This window comes from Thamnophis elegans, chromosome 17 (genome assembly GCF_009769535.1).
Source record: "Thamnophis elegans isolate rThaEle1 chromosome 17, rThaEle1.pri, whole genome shotgun sequence".
In the NCBI taxonomy this organism is placed as follows: domain Eukaryota; kingdom Metazoa; phylum Chordata; class Lepidosauria; order Squamata; family Colubridae; genus Thamnophis; species Thamnophis elegans.
The window spans coordinates 4,290,013-4,296,681 of NC_045557.1; the positions used below are offsets into that span (position 1 = coordinate 4,290,013).

A 6,669-nucleotide genomic window follows, 5' to 3' on the forward strand; every position below is an offset into this window, starting at 1 on the left:
TATACGACGCACCATTTCCCCTCCAAACAGAGGCTGAAAATCTGGGTGTGTCTTATACACTGAATTCAGCATTTTTGGCCTCGTGAAACACCCTTTGCAAAAATGGCTGTGCATAGCCTTTAGGAGGCTTCCAGAGTGCTCCTGGGGGCTGAGGAGGGCAGAAATGAGGGGAAAACAGGTCGGTTTTTGCCCTCCCCAGGAGCACTCTATAAGCCTCCTAAAGGCTATGCATGCCCCTTTTTTGACAAAAAACGGGCCCGTTTTCATGAAAAACGGGCCATTTCTTGCTTGTTTTTGCCACCACCAGCCCCCAGGAGCACTCTACTAGCCTCCTAAAGGCTATGCATGCCCTTTTTGTGACAAAAATGGACCTGTTTTCATGAAAAACAGGCTGTTTTTGGGGTGTCTGCAGAGTGCAAAAACTTTTTTTTAAAAAATTGCCTCTTCAAAATCTTGATGCGTCTTATACTCCGGTGCATCTTATACTCCAAAAAATACAGTAGATGATCCCGTAGAATCCAAAGTAGATGCTCACATCCCTGTTTTCAGAAGAGGGCTCTTCTAAAGAATGGTGGGTATTTGGATTGTCTTCTTCTGCTACTTTCTGCTTCATCTCTCTCCCTTGTTGTTTCTCTTAGCTCAACACAATGCACGGAGAACGTCTGTATTCTGGATGGGACCACTGCTATCCCCACTGTACTCCAATGACCATGACGGTTCAGCCACCTCCTCTGACCCTCAGCATCATGTCGCCGGCTCATTATTCTCCAGGCCATCCCGCCTGTATCAAGCCACACAACTCTTGTGCTCCAGTTCACTGTTGGGATGGAAACAGCCACCACGGTTATCATGGCCTGGGCCATGGTGCGGGTCACTCTTTTACTTCCAGTTCTCAAAAGTGTCTGCCTAGGAGCAAGAGTGTCCCTTGTCGTATCTACTGAGCCCAAGAACCACCGACGGCAGACTGAGAAGGACCCACAACTTCCATAACATCGAGGAACGTTTGAACCAACGAGAAGATGGAGCTGTGATCTAACCATGTATGGTCAAGGAGGACAGTTCTTCAACTTGTCCTTGTCTGTTAGGTGTCCATCCTCAAATGCATATCTAGGCCACCCAAGTGAGGAACCTATGCATCCCCTAGAGATTGCTGAAGCTCAATTCCCAGATGGTTTGGTCCGTGGTGATGGAGGCTGGGTGTGGTACTTCAGCAACTTCTGGAGATTTATCAGATGTTACCTTGCCCCAAGGAGACCTGTTTTAGTGTTCCCTTGTTTGAATTGAGGTCTCAGAATAAGCCCAATGGCTGAGTTCCCACCATATGATTAACCAGATCAGATGAAGACCTAACGCATGTCCTAACACAACATACTGAACTGAGTTATTTCTCTTTTGGGGGGTTGTGTTGTGACTCACAGTGTTGGGCCAATACAGTATGGATTCTGCAGACCCAAGTTAATAACCAGGTTAAGCATTTTCTGGGAATGCAGCCGAGACTAGGCTTATATTATTGAAAGACCTTTCAAAGCAACCTTCAGGCGCCATGGATGATCCTGCTTCAGCCGCTTGTGGCTCCGTCTTTGACCAAATAGCCCTGTCATTTTGTGTCCTCTGTCCTGCCTGTGAACTTGAGCTCCTTAATAAAATCATATCCTGCATCAGACCTGTATGTTTCTCCTTCATTATTTTCAGTCCCAATACATTCACCATCTTCACAGTTCTGTGATGAAGCATAAGAGTTTCATGCATCCTTGGGTCAACACGCCATGAAGGCTGGATCTTCATATTACGACAATAGTTATGAGTTTTGGAGGATCAACTAGAGTAGGGTTGGTTGACCTGGGTCCTTCAGATGTTGTGGAAGCTCATTCACCAAGTAATGTTGGGAGGGAAAGGTCAGATACTTCTGAAGAACCATGTTTGAAGCTAGCTTTGGTCTAGTGGTATGGGAAATGTATGGAGATACCCAGAGGTGGGATTCAGCTGGTTCGAACCAGTTCAGGTGAACTGAATATTAATTTTAATCTGGGAGGATGAAAAATGGGCTAAAGAGCTACAGGAGACATCACCTTGAAGACTATCTCATGGCTGAATCGGAAAACCAGCATTTTGAACTTCTAGGCTAAAAAGCTGCAGGAGATATAACATAGGTCTTTCCTTGAAGACTATCTCGTGGTTGAATCAGAAAACAAGGGGATTTTGAATGTATAAGTGAATGAGCTACAAGAGACATCATATGGGTCTTCCCTTGAAGACTATCTCATGGTTGAATCAGAAAACCAGCATTTTGAACTTCTAGGCTAAAAAGCTGCAGGAGATATAACATAGGTCTTTCCTTGAAGACTATCTCGTGGTTGAATCAGAAAACAAGGGGATTTTGAATGTATAAGTGAATGAGCTACAAGAGACATCACATGGGTCTTCCCTTGAAGACTATCCCATGGTTGAATCAGAAAACCAGCATTTTGAACTTCTAGGCTAAAAAGCTAGAGGAGATATAACATAGGTCTTTCCTTGAAGACTATCTCGTGGTTGAATCAGAAAACAAGGGGATTTTGAATATATAAATGAATGAGCTACAAGAGACATCGCATGGGTCTTCCCTTGAAGACTATCCCATGGTTGAATCAGAAAATAAGGGGATTTTGAACTTCTAGGCTAAGGAACTACAGGAGATATAACATAGGTCCTCCCTTAAAGACTATCTCATGGCTGAATTGCTAAGGAGAATTATTCAACAATGCAGAATCAGTTACAAGAAAGACTTACAAACATTGGAAATGAGAGGCAATGATTTAGAAAGTTCCCAATTAAAATCCCTAAAGAAAGGTTTTATTATTATGAGCCAAATGAGGGTTTTTGATTCTGGACAGAACAGAAATAACGATAGAGGTCATTTGTGATAGATAAGAAACTGTTGTAGAGTTTGTACGAATAAATGTACAATGACAGATTGTTAACAGAGGGATTTGAATTTTAACTTGGCTGTTCTTAACCATTTTTCTTTCTTCATATTTACAATGTATGGCAGGTCAAATTGGGTGGTAGATAGATGTAGAAGTTTATATATACATCTTAAACCTGTTTTCCAAGGGGGAAAGCTATTATTATTGCAATATATCTGTCAGGCATCAAGTGAGAGAGGGGATAATATGTGTTTTTAATTTTTGTCCTTTGAATTCACATTTTTTTAATCTTATTCCATACTTTTTTTGTTTTGTTTTTGTTCATTTCTCCCCCCCCCCTTTGGATTTCATATTTTAATCTTCTGAATAAAATAAAAAAGAGGAGATGGGACATAAATAGTAAATGATTTTTAGCCAATTATAATAACAACAAGGAAATGTCAATGGACATTGTTTAATAATATATACATGCTAAGGTATTGGCAAAAGTAACTTGGATATAAATTCTAAACAGTGAGTTGGGAGGGGAAAGGGGGGGTTTAGAAACTTTATTAATTGACTTTTACTTAAAAGATGTCATAAAGGTGTAATGTTATTGGAGGATTTTTTTGAAATAGCTAATGAATGCCATTATGTGGTTGTGTCTTTAAGTATGAAGGATTTGAGGTAAAAGCACGTTCAAATAATTGTAGTCAAATGAGAATTGTGGTATATTGATAGTAAGATATACAAAGATTTTTGATTTAAAGTGTATAATCCAGGGGTGGGATTCAAATAAATTAATAACCAGATCTCTGCCCTAATGGCCAGCTGGGTAGGCGGGGCTCAGTGGTCACGTGATTGGGTGGGTGTGGCCAACTCAACGTCACTCCCGTCGATGGGCGCTTCGCCTTAGCTGTTACAATGGTCATAAGGGTTAACCGGAGAGGCAGTTTCTGTAATCAGAGCAATAAAGATGAGGCTAGAAACAACACTAGAATGTTTCCTTCCTGCCTTCCTTACAGGATTAGCCCTGTAAAGTGGGGAAAAAACCAAATGAGATTTCTTCCAACAACCGGTTCTCCCAACTGCTTAGACAATTAACAACCGGTTCTCCCGAATAGGTGCGAACCGGCTGAATCCCACCACTGGTATAATCTAATATGAACTATAAGTAATGACTGTGGAAGAAATGCACGAAAGTTATCTGTAACCAATCGACACGCTTTCTACAAGATGTAATGAAGGATGATTCTTTTTTTGTGTGTGTTTTTGATCAATTAAAATTTAAAAAAAAACTTTTCGCCCAAAAAAAGAAATGGGGCGATTCAGACAACCATTCGGAGCAAGAGACAGGAAGTTTCAATGCAATAAAGATTTTATTGGAAGGGGGAGGAAAAGAGAAGCAAATATCCCAGATGTCAATGTTAAAGCGGACAAGCCATCAAACAAGGGTTGAATTCAACAGAAGCTATGCAAGCATGAAACCCAATTCCCTCCAGGGTGAGTGAAGAATCTTTGGAAAGCCCAAATGGAGGCACATCCCAGGTCTAAAGGGTCGATGTTCCCCAGTTATGGAGTCCCTCAGAAAATCTAACAATTTTGGAGGATGGTATTTGAGTTTCTGATTTTCCTGTGCTACTTTCAGCTCTCAAGACGTTCTGGGTTGGTTCAGTGATCTGGTTTTTCGTGTAAGCTGGTCCATCTTCATCTTCTTCCTGGGCTGTAGAACGTCAACGCTTAGAAGCGTTGTTGAAATTGCTGCTGCTGCTGCTGCTGTTGGGACTTCTGGGAGTAAACGCTGGCTGTGCTGCTGGATGGGAGGGGAAGACTTCTACAATACGGAAGAGGAACACAAGGGTTGCACTGGTCAATGCAGAGAGGCTGGTCTGGGCAGTGGAGAGAAGGTCCTGGAATGCTGAGGGAGAAAGGGGGTGGCTGGATGGTCACGGTGGTGGGTGGGCAGTTGAAGCAGCAGGGATCCCATCTGGAGGCCATCTTGGTTCGAAGGAGCGGGTGGATCTACAGGAAAGAGTCAAGAGAGAAAGGATGGTGCAAAGCTTAGTCAAATTTGAGCCTTTACACTCTATTTTCCAACACTTGTTTTAAGAATCTCTGATGCATCTTGAGCAAAGGATGAAACACAGACTTTACAGACCTTAAGAAAGTCATGGTAGGAATCCATAAAAACATGCTTGGAAGGGACCTTGAAGGTCTTCTGTTTCAAATCCCTGCCCAGATAGGATTCCTCAGACCATCTCAGACGTTACTTGAATATTCACAAGTCCAAGAAGAAGACTGCTCTACTCCTGAATAGCTCTAGGACAGGAGTCTCCAACCTTGGCAAATTTAGGACTAGTGGACTTCAATTCCCAGAATTCTTCAGCCAGAAACATTGAATTCTAGGAGTTGAAGTCCATAAGTCTTTTATTTTATTTTATTTTATTTTATTGTATTTTTAATATGGAACGCTTCACGAATTTGCGTGTCATCCTTGCGCAGGGGCCATGCTAATCTTCTCTGTATCGTTCCAATTTTAGTATATGTGCTGCCGAAGCGAGCACAATTCCATAAGTCTTAAAGTTGCTAAGGTTGGAGACTCCTCCTCTAGCAGATTCTTGAGTTTGGATCCCCCTCTGAGAAGCTTCCACTTGTTGGAAATGATTTTGAGGTCAGGTCCACACCCTTTTCCCTGTCACAGCACAAGATTTGTTCAATTAAACAATACATGTTTCATTGATTAAAATATATAAATATTCATGGCATTGAAGATCGTGGATAATTCATCTCTTCTCTTCCTTACTCTCTCTCTCTCTCTCTGATGGAAACAGTTCATGCAATAATACAATGACTTCCTAGACTTCACAAAAATCAGCATTGGAAGATATTTGAAGGTTGGGTGCTAAAGCTAAGTTGGGGAGATCTCCTTATTCTTTTGTTGGGCTGAACCCATCAGCAAAGAAAAATCAAGATTTGAAGCTAAGAAATTCTAACTCCTTTCTTAAGGATAATTTTTTGCAAGAAATAAACCGCTCGGACACTTGTTCCAAGGAAGATCAAAGGAAGATCATCCAGGAGGTTCCCACAAGTTAAAACATCTCTTTGCCTTACTTACCGGATGATGCGGTGAAAACAGCTCGGAGTGAGTTCTCTCAGCTCTGGAGGAATCTGATGCTGGACTGTGAATCTCTGGGGCTTTTATACAGTTGCAGAAGGGGTGATGCATTCGACGTCTCAAGGTCCCAATTAATTGCTCACCATGTTCTTCAACTCCTGGTTGTAACACCCAAGCAGTTTCAGCGGTGATTTCACTCCTCCTAAGCCTCCTTCCTCCTTGTTGATGCTTCAGCCCATAGGTGGGGTCCTTCCAGACAGACAGTGAGGTGGGGTGAGGTTTTCCAGGGAAATATTAGACATCCATGATTGAGATTGCTCATGGATCTGGAGAACATAGTTGGTGGAAGAAGGTCACAGAAGAAACATAGCCTAACAGAGTTGGAAGGGACCTTGGAGGTCTTCTGGTCCAACTCCCTGGTCAAGCAGGAGACCTTTTATCATTTCAGACAAATGGTTCTCCAGTCTGTTGTTGAAAGCCTCCAGTGATGCAGCCCCCACAACTCTCTTCTTTTCTTTTGATCTCCATCCTTGAATTAAATCCCCATGAGGACATGGATCCTTGTCTTCAAAGCCAGGTCTGCCTTCAGATGGTCCCCAAGAACTTAAGAAGAGCTCAGATGAACCACTTCAAGGACTTTCTTAATCCAACAGTTGGTTTCTGCCAGAG

General features: G+C 42.2%; 1 non-coding gene across 1 annotated transcript; it reads right to left on the bottom strand.

The window, feature by feature from the left end:
* Positions 1-5,342: 5,342 nt before the first annotated feature.
* Positions 5,343-5,449, bottom strand: LOC116520303. The gene has a single exon (XR_004256748.1). It is a non-coding gene; the product is annotated as a U6 spliceosomal RNA (small nuclear RNA).
* Between the last annotated feature and the right edge of the window lie 1,220 nt (positions 5,450-6,669).